Source organism: Ochotona curzoniae, unplaced genomic scaffold, assembly GCF_017591425.1.
Source record: "Ochotona curzoniae isolate NIBS_2020 unplaced genomic scaffold, NIBS_Ocur_1.0 scaffold_4506, whole genome shotgun sequence".
NCBI lineage: Eukaryota > Metazoa > Chordata > Mammalia > Lagomorpha > Ochotonidae > Ochotona > Ochotona curzoniae.
Window position 1 is genome coordinate 62,545,091 of NW_024467119.1, and position 11,899 is coordinate 62,556,989.

The 11,899-nt window shown below is 40.9% G+C and overlaps 1 non-coding gene across 1 annotated transcript; it reads right to left on the reverse strand.

The window, feature by feature from the left end:
• Positions 1-319: 319 nt before the first annotated feature.
• LOC121147641 lies at positions 320-484 on the reverse strand. Its single transcript, XR_005882455.1, has one exon. It is a non-coding gene; the product is annotated as a U1 spliceosomal RNA (small nuclear RNA).
• Between the last annotated feature and the right edge of the window lie 11,415 nt (positions 485-11,899).

Below are 11,899 nucleotides of genomic sequence, written 5' to 3' on the forward strand. Positions count from 1 at the left end.
AATATGTAATAGTTCCCATGTCCCTGCATGCTTATGCTCTTTATAACTATCAAATCCAGTGATTCGAGACAAGGACTCAGACAGCCCAGACAATAGCTATTGTTTTTCATGGTTACACTACATTGTAGTGAGTGCCTACGTTTTGACATCGGAAAATGTAAAGGGAACTTCAACACAAATCCAGAAGGGACCAATGGACAAACCTCCAGGCATCCTCTCTCAGTTGGGCAACGTGGTCAGAATAAATTCTTATGGGGATTCCTGAGCATAGGTCCAAGCACCAACAGAGAAATAAAAGTGATTCTTTTTGTTTTTTCTTTCCAAGGGAGAGCAAAACTCAGGCCTCCATTATGACAAATAATACAGTTGAGTTTCCCAGATTTGAGGAAATCGCAGGGGTCAGTACATCCCAAGTGCAATGGATGAGCCTCGCCTTGGGAAAAGCACCTGTGTGATCATGGTCCCTTCCCTTCCAGGTAAGTATAGAATTGATTCTTTACATAATAAGATAGTGCCCAATAATATTCTAAGTGGAATAAGGACTATTAAAAATGCATGATGTATTTTCACACTGTCAGAATTACAAAGTTTAGAATAATATTCTAAGACTATAAACATCCTAAAATGGCACAGCTTTGGCCATCACCAAACTTCCCAAAATGTGTTGATAAGTCCCATTTTATTTTTAGGTCTGGCTTCCTTCTGGTTAATTCTGGGTAAAAGGAGCTAGTGTTCAATTAGTGTTTCTTTGAGATACTGGGTCTTTGTGTCATCCAAGATTCTGCATTATATCTATGGGTGACAGATGGTTTTAAGTTTTCCCAGATCCTGCTCTGATACCTCCTGAGTATACATTCAAGGATATCCCATAGCTAAGTACATGTTCTTTGTAAACACGACACCCAAAATTCAAACTGAACTCATGAGACTTTTTCATATCATTTCCTGACACAAACATGGAATCCCAGATATTCTAGCATTTCTCTTAAATCATGGAGCTATCAACTTCCTTGTAAATTTTTCCAGTAACATTTTCATTGATTTGAACAACGTTCTCAAACATGGATACTAAGATGATTGTTTCCAAATAAAATGAGTTTCATCATTCGAGTCTATGGATGCTGTCATCCACACGGCCTGCTTTTCTCCTAAAACATAATCAATGAAGGATTTCAACAAATTGATGGGAAACTCCATTTTCCAAATGGGCATGTAGGATTAGGAGGACTTTATTCTTGTTTGGACTTGCTATCATCAAATCTTACTATCATCAAATGAGATAATTAGCCAAGTGGCAACTGGGGACCAGCATTCCTGGTATACACTGTCTATAGAAGAGATTCCATAGTATGATTGCAAAACACATAGAAAGAAACACTCAATTTGTTCAGAATTCCAATGAAAAAATGGCTCAATAAAATAAGCAAAGGAAGCAGAGAAATGCCAGCAGCTTCCCTCTCCTGGCATAACACGTAAGCCTGGAATTAAGACATGGAGCAGCCACTGCTGACTTTACCACACCTGTACGGGATAGGGCATCCAAAGCAGGCATTCCATAATGGAGTTAGGAGTATAGGGGGTAGAACAAACAACAACTCAAGTTTTAGTTGAATTATTTCATTCTGAACCTGTCTTTAATATTTCCACATGTGTGTGGCCAGTGACTCAATTGCAGATGCACAGTTTACAAACAGAATTTGGGACACCCCTTTGCTATGCGTTTCTTTTCTTGGTTACCGATTACTCTAATTTCTGAATATCGAGGATTCAAGCCTTCTTCTCTGTGTTTTCTAGTTCAAAGACTACAAATAATCTTTATCACAAAACAAAATTTGTCTTCAAGGTGAATCCTCTAAAACAGAAATGTGGGCCCGGGGCGGTGGCACAGTGGTTAAAGGTCCTCTCCTTGCACACCCGGGATCCCATATGGGTGCGGTTCTAATCCCGGCAGCCCTGCTTCCCTTCCAGCTCCCTGCCTGTGGCCCGGGAAAGCAGTCGAGGACGGCCCAAGGCTTTGGGAACCTGCACCCGCGTGGGAGACCCAGAAGAGGCTCCTGGCTTTGGATTGGCATAGCATCGGACCGTTGCGCTCACTTGGGGAGTGAATCATCGGATGGAAGATCTTCCTCTCTGTCTCTCCTCTCTGTATATCCGCCTTTCCAATGAAAAAATAATAAAAATAAATCTTTAAAAAAAAATAAAACAGAAATGTATCCTCTGTTGGTGCCTTCAGTCATCACTGTGATTAACCCAATGTCTGCTCAGCTTTAATCATTCTGAATCTTTACAGATCATGTTTTAATGTTTTTTTTTTCCTGAGGAATTGCTGAGATAAGAGCTATTTGTTGTTACTGACATGATCATATGCTTTTAGTCATATTGTAGACGTAACTTTTTAACATTGCTAATAAAACTACACTAACTAGAATCATAACTTACATAACTTCCTTTTGTTTCAGACCTTTTTAAAATATTTTGAAAATGCAAACATAGCTTTGGATATTATCTAATAAAATTGCACAAAACAGCCAAGGTGATAAAAACGACTATTTTTTTTTATTATATCTTTACAACTTTTCCAAAGATAACACAATGATCGTTTTACATTAAAAACATATATGATATGACTTCGATCAACAAAAATGCATTCTTTTCCTGGAGACTTGGATTTGGAAATCAAGATGTTTTCCAAGTCCATCGTTCTCCGGGATTCTGAGCTTCGGCACAGATTTTTCTTTTTCGTTTCTTTCCAGCTTCTTATACTGGCCATTGATTGTTGTAATCACTTTGCTATAGCTATATTCCTCTGATGTTTATCATCAAGTGACTTTCTCTGTGAATCTGATTCTTGATAAAGCATTTGTTTCTTTAAGATCCTAGTCACACTGCTCTAGGACTCACTGTAATACTGCATGAATGGCTGCTGATCTCCTAATCCATTTAATTTGCAATGATTACATCCCTAAATTTATTCACATTCATGTGTGCTAGGACTGTGCATTTTTCTAACATTAAAAGTCTTTGAGACATCAAAATATATTCTCTGTTGGATGAAGATATCTTGGATTGTCTCTTGCCTTTTTTTTAAGAAGTATTTATTTTTCTTGCAAACTCAGATATAGAGAGAGAAGAAGGAAGAAGAGAGGAAGAGGAAGATCTTCCCTCCAATGATTCACTCCCCAAGTGATCGCAACTGGCTGGAGTTGCACCAATTGGAAGCCAGAAGGCAGGAGTTCTTCTAGGTCTCCAACTAGGATGCAGAATCCCAAGGCTTTGGGCCGTCCTTGATTGCTTTCCCAGGACACGAGCAGGGAGCTGGATGGAAGCAGAACCCATGTGGTAGTAGAACCAGCACCCCTATGGGATCCCAGCATGTTCAAAGAGAGAACTTTAGCTGCTAAGCCACCCCACCGGGTCTTGCTCTTTCTTAAGGTAGACATTTTTAGATCCCCCAATGAGATCAAGAGCTGTAAGAGACTCATGGGGCAACACATGAACCCCAGAAGATTGTTTCTGTTTGACTGCATTCCTGATATTCCTGATTTTTTTTCTCTCGTTTTAGATTCTTGTGTGACATCTTCCCAGTGTACCGTACTTTATCATCAGTTTTCTAGTTTTATGCTTCAGTTCTTGTTCTTAAGAAATGGCTTGTCTTAGCTCTTGGTATAACTTCCATATTGACTCACTCATAATCCCTGTCACATAAACTCCTCTTCTAACTGTTGGCCACAACTCACCACTGTGATAACCCTTCTGGAAGTCATTCTAGAACAGTGCCTTTTCCTCAACCAGCTGCTCTGTTACCCTCTGCTTCCCTCCTCTGGCAATATCGAGTCACTGCAGCATCTTCTCAAGTTCTTACAGGTTCATCTTTGTTCCTATTTTTGTTTTTAAACTTCGTTATATATCCCATCCCTTCAAGAAATATTTCTTAAAAATCAGACTTTCACAAAATAGATTGGGAGAACATGACGTTTTGCAAAATACATGTTCTTTCTGTCTTTTAATTCACTTAATGGACAGGATGCTGAAGAAAGTAGATATTAACCAAATAATGAGGTTTTGCTGCCTTGGGTTGCATGATTGTGTTCTGCGCATTTCTTTAGTTGGCAGCATGTCAGATTCAAATTATTTGGGGCATCTCATATTAAAATAGTTGCTTTTCATTTGGTCACATTATTCATTCACTTTTTTTTTCATTTTCTCACTTAAATTTCTCAGACTTTTGTGCTTAGAGCATAAAGCACTGGTGAGCTGAGAGAAACAAAGTGATCTCACTGTGACATATAGAATAACATGTAGTACAAGACAGCGATTTTTAAAGATCAAATACATTTATCTAAAAAGAAAGGCAGAATGAATTAGAAATACAGAGAATATCTGATGTATGCAAAAAGTGAATATATGCTTTCCATACAATGAGCATTATGCAAACGTTTCGACTTCAGTTTCCATTTTCTAGTATAATTACCATTATTTTGTGTATTTATAATATTTTTTTTTAATTAGGTAGACTGCTCACCATGTAACTCATACAAATGTTATCTGTGTGTATATATATGTATATCTTCAAATAAATGTGTACATATATATGTACACATTTATTTGAATAATTATGAAAATTCTATACAAAAACTTTGTTAGATTTTTAATTATCAATACACAATCAGTTGAAAGATGAATAATTGTCCTCATGGAGTATTCAATAGTTAACTGTAGTGTAGGTACTGCTCTAAATACTCTAAGGAGTCCAAACACTCTATGTTGAAATGCTTCTTTATTTTTTAAGGGACAAGGAAATTATTTTCAGGGAAGGTTTAAGAAATTTATGGTCATCTCAGCAGCTGAGATGACCTTTCAGTTCTACTTCTGCAACTATTGTTTTTATTCCACTAAACTGGGAAACAAAGATGAGAGTTGCATATGCTTAATGTTCCAGCAAGCACATGTCTTCAAAACTTTTTTTTTAAAGTCACACTTAATTGTAAGATATTTTAAGGCCTGGTATAGTGGCTTAGTGGTTAAAGTCCTTGCCATGCACACGCTGGGATCCCAAAACGGTTCCAGTTCAAATTCTGCCTGCCCCATTTCCCATCCAGCTCCCTGCTTGTGGCCTGAGAAAGCAGTCCAGGATAGCCCAAAGCCTTGGGAGCCTGCACTTGCATGGGAGCCCCAAAAAAGGCTCCAGGCTCCTGGCTTCAAGTCGGCACATCTTGGGCCATTGCAGCAGCTTGGGCAGTAAATCAATGAACAGAAAATCTTCCTTTCTGCCTTTCCTCTTTGTATATCTCACTTTCCAATAAAAAAAAAAGGGGGGGGGGATATTTTAACAATACAACAACACCTTCTTTCAACTTTGTACTTCATTATTATTTTTTTAAGATTTATTTATTTTTATTACAAAGTCAGATATACAGAGAGGAGAGACAGAGAGGAAGATCTTCCATCCAATGATTTACTCACTCCCCAAGTGAGCACAACGGCTGGTACTGTGCTGATCTGAAGCCGGGAACCAGGAACTTCTTCTGTTTCTCCCACATGGGTGCAGGGTCCCAAAGCTTTGGGCCGTCCTCAACTAGTTCCCCAGGCCACAAGCAGGGAGCTGGATGGGAAGTGGAGCTGCCGGGATTAGAACCGGCGCCAAATGGGACCCCGGTGCGTTCAAGGCAAGGACTTTAGCCGCTAGGCCATGCCCCCGGGCCCTGTACTTTATTTTCTTGAAGGTCAAATAGAGACCCCAGTCTAATGTGCTGAGGGTTTTGTGGTGTGCCTTACAGGTAAACCTCCCGTGGAAGTTTAGGGCCTCCTGCCAGCAGTGCTGCTGTCAGACACACTCATCTCCCTCCAGGAACTGACTCAGCAAGGACTTTACTGGCACCTGTAAAGAATGACATTTTTACTAAAACGTTTCTTTCCTTTCTGGTGTGACCAAAATCCATCACATACAAAAGGCAAAACAATCCCACAATTTCTTGTGCTCAGGCCATGCTACCATGGGATACTCCTTCAGAATGACCATCACAAGCCTTGCTTCTTCCTCTGTCTTGCGATGAAAGACCTTAAGCTAAAACAAACAAAGCCCCACTGTGTGCTCTGCGAGTTTCCATCTTAAAAGGGTCTGCTGTTGGTACTAACATCAGTATGACATTTAATAACACACGTTCCAAGGAAATGGCGCTAATAGAGGTTATACCTGGATCATTCATCTTCCCTCTAGGAATTAGGAACAATCCCTGGCAGTGCTCCAACTAATAAACGGTTTGCCAATAGTGAACTTGGATAATATCTTTATGAAAAGAACCATACCAGTTGATGCGATATAGCAAATATTTGAGAATTTTAAGGAATACAACTCCAAGAATTATCACACTGATTTATTAAGGAGAACCACAAGCAAATGTTTAGAATGGATAATTAGTAATTTAAAAAAACAACTGAATAAGTACAGAGGAATTCCTTTGCAAAATATAAAAATAAGGATTAAGTGCTACAGTGAGAGGACAGAGAAAACATGACGTGCACACGTAGGAGTTAACTTCAGATTACCAGGGTCCTTGGCTATGACAATGCTTGATTATGACTTTGGAAACAAATTAATTTCGATGCAGTGTAAGTATTATTTAAAAACATCCCAAACTTTTTGAAGGCCTTGTTGTAGAATCCCCCATACTGGGTCTACTCACTCAATGCAAAAAAAGAAAAAGATTTTTTTTGCAAAGCACAGAAGAAGAATCTGGGCAATCAATGCCTAACTCCTGGGTTCCCTGTACCGTTATGAGTGCGGGCTCTCATAGACAGAAACTTGAGGCTGAGAGGCGTGTGCTTTGCAAAATCCTTGTTTGGTCAGCATGATCTTCACGAGAATTGACGAGGGCCAGGTGGGCGCCAGCCCATCTGGGGGTCCCAAGAATATAGTTAAATTTTCTCTAGTTTTCCTTCCAATCAACACCTACTATTAAGGTTATTATCTACAAACAAGAGGCGACTCATTTTGGTTGAAATTTTGTAGGATCTGTTTGCCCTTCTGTTAATTTAAGAAATACCCTTTGATAAAAATCAGGTGGCTAAGGGAGAAAGCCAAGGACACTGAGGGCTAGAGTAACAGGCAAGGGTCTGGACTGCCACGTTACATTATAGGTTTGGCTTCACGAGGACATTTGAATTGGTTTGTCATAAAAGTATGGGTAATCAGATTTTTCTTAAATGCATGAGCCTATCGAAATACTCATTTCTTCCTCACTAAAAACTAGTGTCCTGCCTTTGGCTTTATGTAGGGCCTTTCCCCAAGACCATATATTTCATGCCTAAATATCTGCCCTAGCTGTCTGTTTGAGTACTGTGTATAAGTAAGCTTAAATCTCAAACTCATTGTGAGGAGGGTAAGCTGAAACATACAATGAATTAAAATGACAAGTCCCAAACTAGTCAGCAAGTCATATCATTAATGTAAGCAAGGAGTGTGGGAAATTACACAGAATTGAGTTATAAAAGCAGACTAAGAGGATTCATACAGGCCAAGAGTGTGATGTAAGGGAAAAAAGCCTGTGTTTGGGTTATCTGCATCTCACAGGAATAGTAGTTTGTCTCATTCACTCCGCTTCTGATCTGGCTCCCCCTACTGGCTTAGAGAAAGTTGTGGAAGATGATTCAAATATCTGGGCCTTAACCGTTCAAGTGGGGGGATTCATTGTAAAATTCATTTTGCAACAGTTTTGGCAATAATATTTTCCATGAACATTTCCTGTTATGTTGCATTCACTATGACCCATGAGTTCTTCTAGTATCAGAAATATCAGTGATTGAAAGACAAACTGCTATAGTAAAACACCACAGATTGTGCCCGGTGTGGTAGCCTAGCAGCTGAAGTTCTCACCTTGCACGCAGCAGGATCCCATATGGGCACCAGTTCTGATCACAGCAGCCCTGCTCACCTTCAAGCTCCCTGCCTGTGGCCAGAGAAAACAGTTGAGCATAGTCCAAAGTTTTGGGACCCTGCATCCATATGGGAGATTCAGAAGAAGCTCCTAGCTCCTGGCTTCAGATCGGCTCAGTTCTGGCCATTGCAGTCACTTGGGGAGTGAATCATCTGACAGAAGATCTCCCTCTTTGTTTCTCCTCCTCTCTGTATATCTGATTTTCCAGTAAAAAAAATATAGAAATCTTCAAAGAAAACATAGATTGGATAGCCCAAAGAAATCATTTTACTTCTCACATATCTAGAATCCAAATTGAAGCCAAGATGTCTTATCAATGTCTATTTCAAGCTTGCACACTGTTACCTTCTTGCTCATTCCATATTTAGTGGAAAGCAGAGGTTAAACAAATAAGCTCTCACATGTGATTTTTTTTTGTTATTATCTATGTTTGGGTCTGATCAGCAACTTTTGTATTTACATTTATACATTGTATCTTCCTGCGATGTCACAACACTTCCAAAACCATACATTACCTGCTTCCAGTTTATTCCTCCATTCATTCACATTTGCTTGTGGATAGAACAAACCTGCTGTTGCATGCACTTCTCAAATGCCTACAGAAGTCCCTTTGCCAGTTCCAACAGAATACTATAGTTAAATCTAGAATGAACCTGTTCAGAAGGTGAATATTTAAACTAGGCACAGCTTCCTAAAATCTGATTTAAAAAAGTATTTTACCTTTGATTTTGAGTTTTACATAGAAAAGCCTATCTATATTATTTAGCAGTTAAAATAGACTATATTCTTTAAAACACAAATTTGCTATCTGCTCATTTGATAAAGAAGTAAGTAAGGCCCGATGATGCTTTTTATGACCCTACCATATCCCTTTGCTGAGGACACTTTTCTATCATAAACTATTATTTATCTCTAAAAAGGACACCGGCAGATAGCTCTAATTGTAATATTATTAAAAAGAAACATATATGTATAATTTTACTTTTTCAGAACAAATTAATTTTCTTTTTCATGATGTTTACATAGTTGGGAAATATGCATGCCCTTGTGGCTCACCTATTAGAATAGGGAGAGGCAAGGGATGTGGGAAAATAGATGAGACAATTGCCTCCAATCTCCTTTTTTATTTCTATATCTGGGAAAAGTGGGGAGAGATAAGGAGAGGGTTGCTCTCATCAACCCAATTGCATCATCACCTGGGAATGGGGGACAGCCACCCAATGTCATCCCAGGGTCCCCCATGTGAAGTTCTGAGGATACTGGTCAAGTGGTTTTGATAGTTCTGAAATGTTGTTTTTCATCACTCTATGGTTGAAAAAATCCTCCAATGTCCATCCATTTGTGGGGTTCAGGGTCAAAGAGGTCACCAAGTCAATAAGATAGTGACTAATGGTCAAGGTCACTGGCGGGCAAGATGACAGCCAAGGTCAGAGCCCTGGGTGTCAACCAGGGCAAGAGTCACGACATTTCAAAGAAAGACCGATTGGCCAGGCCCATTTCACTCACCTACCCCTGGCCTATGGGAGGTGGCTTCCGCAGTCATGCTCCTAGTAATTGGCTCCTATTTTCTTCCCTCCTGGAATTCCCACAATTCCCGACCTGAGGCTATCCCTTACCCTCTATATGAATCTGAATTTCCCCCAATAAATCGGAACTGCTTATACAGAACTACTGTCTGTCCATCTGTGTCTCGCCGGCCAGGAGGCTGGGTGGTTAGCAGCAGGCTCATTCCCTCTGGCAATGGGGTACTAGAGGAATCTGTGGGGAGACCCCACAGAACTGGTGCCCAAAGTGGGGCATGAAGGCTGGACCTTCTGACCCCCTCACTGCGTGGCTCTGAAAGAAAAGTGAGGAACAGCTGGCAAACAGCACAGTGTCTTTCAAGAGAAGCCCATGGTCGGAAACATGGTGGCTCTTCAGATGAGCCTCAAAGAAAAGAAGGTGACATGAGTCACAGTATTCCACCTCTCAAATGGGAGTGTACCCTGCGGAAGTTGCCCTTGGTGCCCTGCAGCTCTGCACAAACGTGGGTTCATCCATTGGCTGACATAGTCCAGCTTAGAGTACTGATTCACTCATATACTCACTGTCAAATCTTGACTGGGAGAGCTGTCCAACTTGTTTCTTCATTCATATTACTACATGTCCTCTGCAGGCCTCAGTGAACTGGTTGTCATATTGCACAAGCCTCAGAAACCAAGAAGATGCAGACATATATATATATACACATTCCACAGTCAAACCACAGATACTGTGATCTTCACCATGGTTGGAGTTCTGAATTAAGAGGTCCAATTGGAGCATTCCCCAAAGAAAGATAACCAGAGGTGACTCCAAACTTACTTTTGTGTATACCAACCAATGCAGGATCTGGCTCAGTTCATCACCCACATGAGTCTACACACAGTGCTGATGCAACTGCCTCATCAGTTTTGTCTCTTACCACATCTCATACACAGATAAGTGGGTACAGTGGCCCAGCCCTACCATGCACACACTTGGACCTCATGCACACCAGCAGAAACTACAGCCTCGTTGTAGCAACTCCCAGTACTCTCATGAGGCCTGCCCCCATCCCCAGTTTCTGCACATGTAGATACGTGGAGCAGACTGAACCAGTCTGTCCACATCCTATTTGGCTAATATCAATGGGTGTTCGAGCCTAGCTCAGCACAAATGATCCCATTATGCAGCCCATACTTACGCTGGAAGACAGCACCACCTGCCCAGCCTGTCCCACCAAAGCCCCGGTTATCATGCTCTCCAGAGGGAGCTGCAGACCGGCATGGGGTGCCCATGATTCCCCATACTATCCTCAATGCCAGCTTCAGGTAGTATACTTTGCAGGTGGTCCTGCAGTCTAGCCTAACAAGTTTTGTCCCCAATCCCAGCACCTGCTAGCTGATACTACAGCAATGCTCAACCAACATGTACTTCCTTTGGCTCATGCATGGTCCAATGGATGCAATCACTTGCCCAGCCCGGTTCTCACCCTAATAATAATAATAATATAATGATATAATATCACTCACATGTAGCTCTCCACAGCCTGCTCTGCACCACCCCTCAGGCCCCACTCTCACGCTCACTAGAGGAAGCAATGGCCCAGCAGGGGAGTCCCATTGCCCTCCTACTGGGCTTGCAACCCCTCACATGGGTCTTATGTATGCTGGTGACTGTGACAGCCTGTCTTGGTCTGCCCTCACTTTCAGATCATGCTGTGGGATGCTGCAGCCTAGCACACCCAGGACAAGCCCCAGTGCCAGGCTTAATGTGAACTGGCTGGTGTTCCCAATCTAGTCTATCCTGCATCCCATCCCTGTTCTCACATTTGCCAGCAGTGTTATAAACTGGCACAGTCTGGCCCACCCGCAAACCTGCCCCACACTTACACAGGAAGGTCATGTAACCTTGCTTAGTCTGGGCTGTTTCTAGCCTTGGTTCTTGTGCTCACCTACAGAGACAAGCTCCCCTATCAGCCAATTTCAGTAGCAGATCTCAGGCATACCGGGGAAGTCTTGGCTCAGTCTGACTTGGTCTATCTGCTGGCCTGGTAGGTACTGCAGCATTGTTCAGTTAGCCCACATCCATTCCAGCTCTGACTGTTGGGTACTTAATAGCCACTGTGTAAATGGAATTGGAGTCTTATCTTTAGTAATTCCACTCCTCTAATTCCTGTTTTTTTTTTTTTTTTTTAATTCAGTCCCTAGATTATTGTATTTTGAATATATACATGTGTTCATGTGAAGGTATAAATAAACAATAAGAATATGGAATTACAAATGGAAAATATATTTCAGGGTAAGGATTTATTATCATTATTTTTCAATTTAATTCCTTGTTTTAAAAGATTATAATTAACCAACATTAATTAACAGTGACACTTGTCAAGCTAACTATAGATAGCTAATTATGCAGGCATGACTTCTAGATTACCTTACTAACCACTCCGATTCTTATATGTA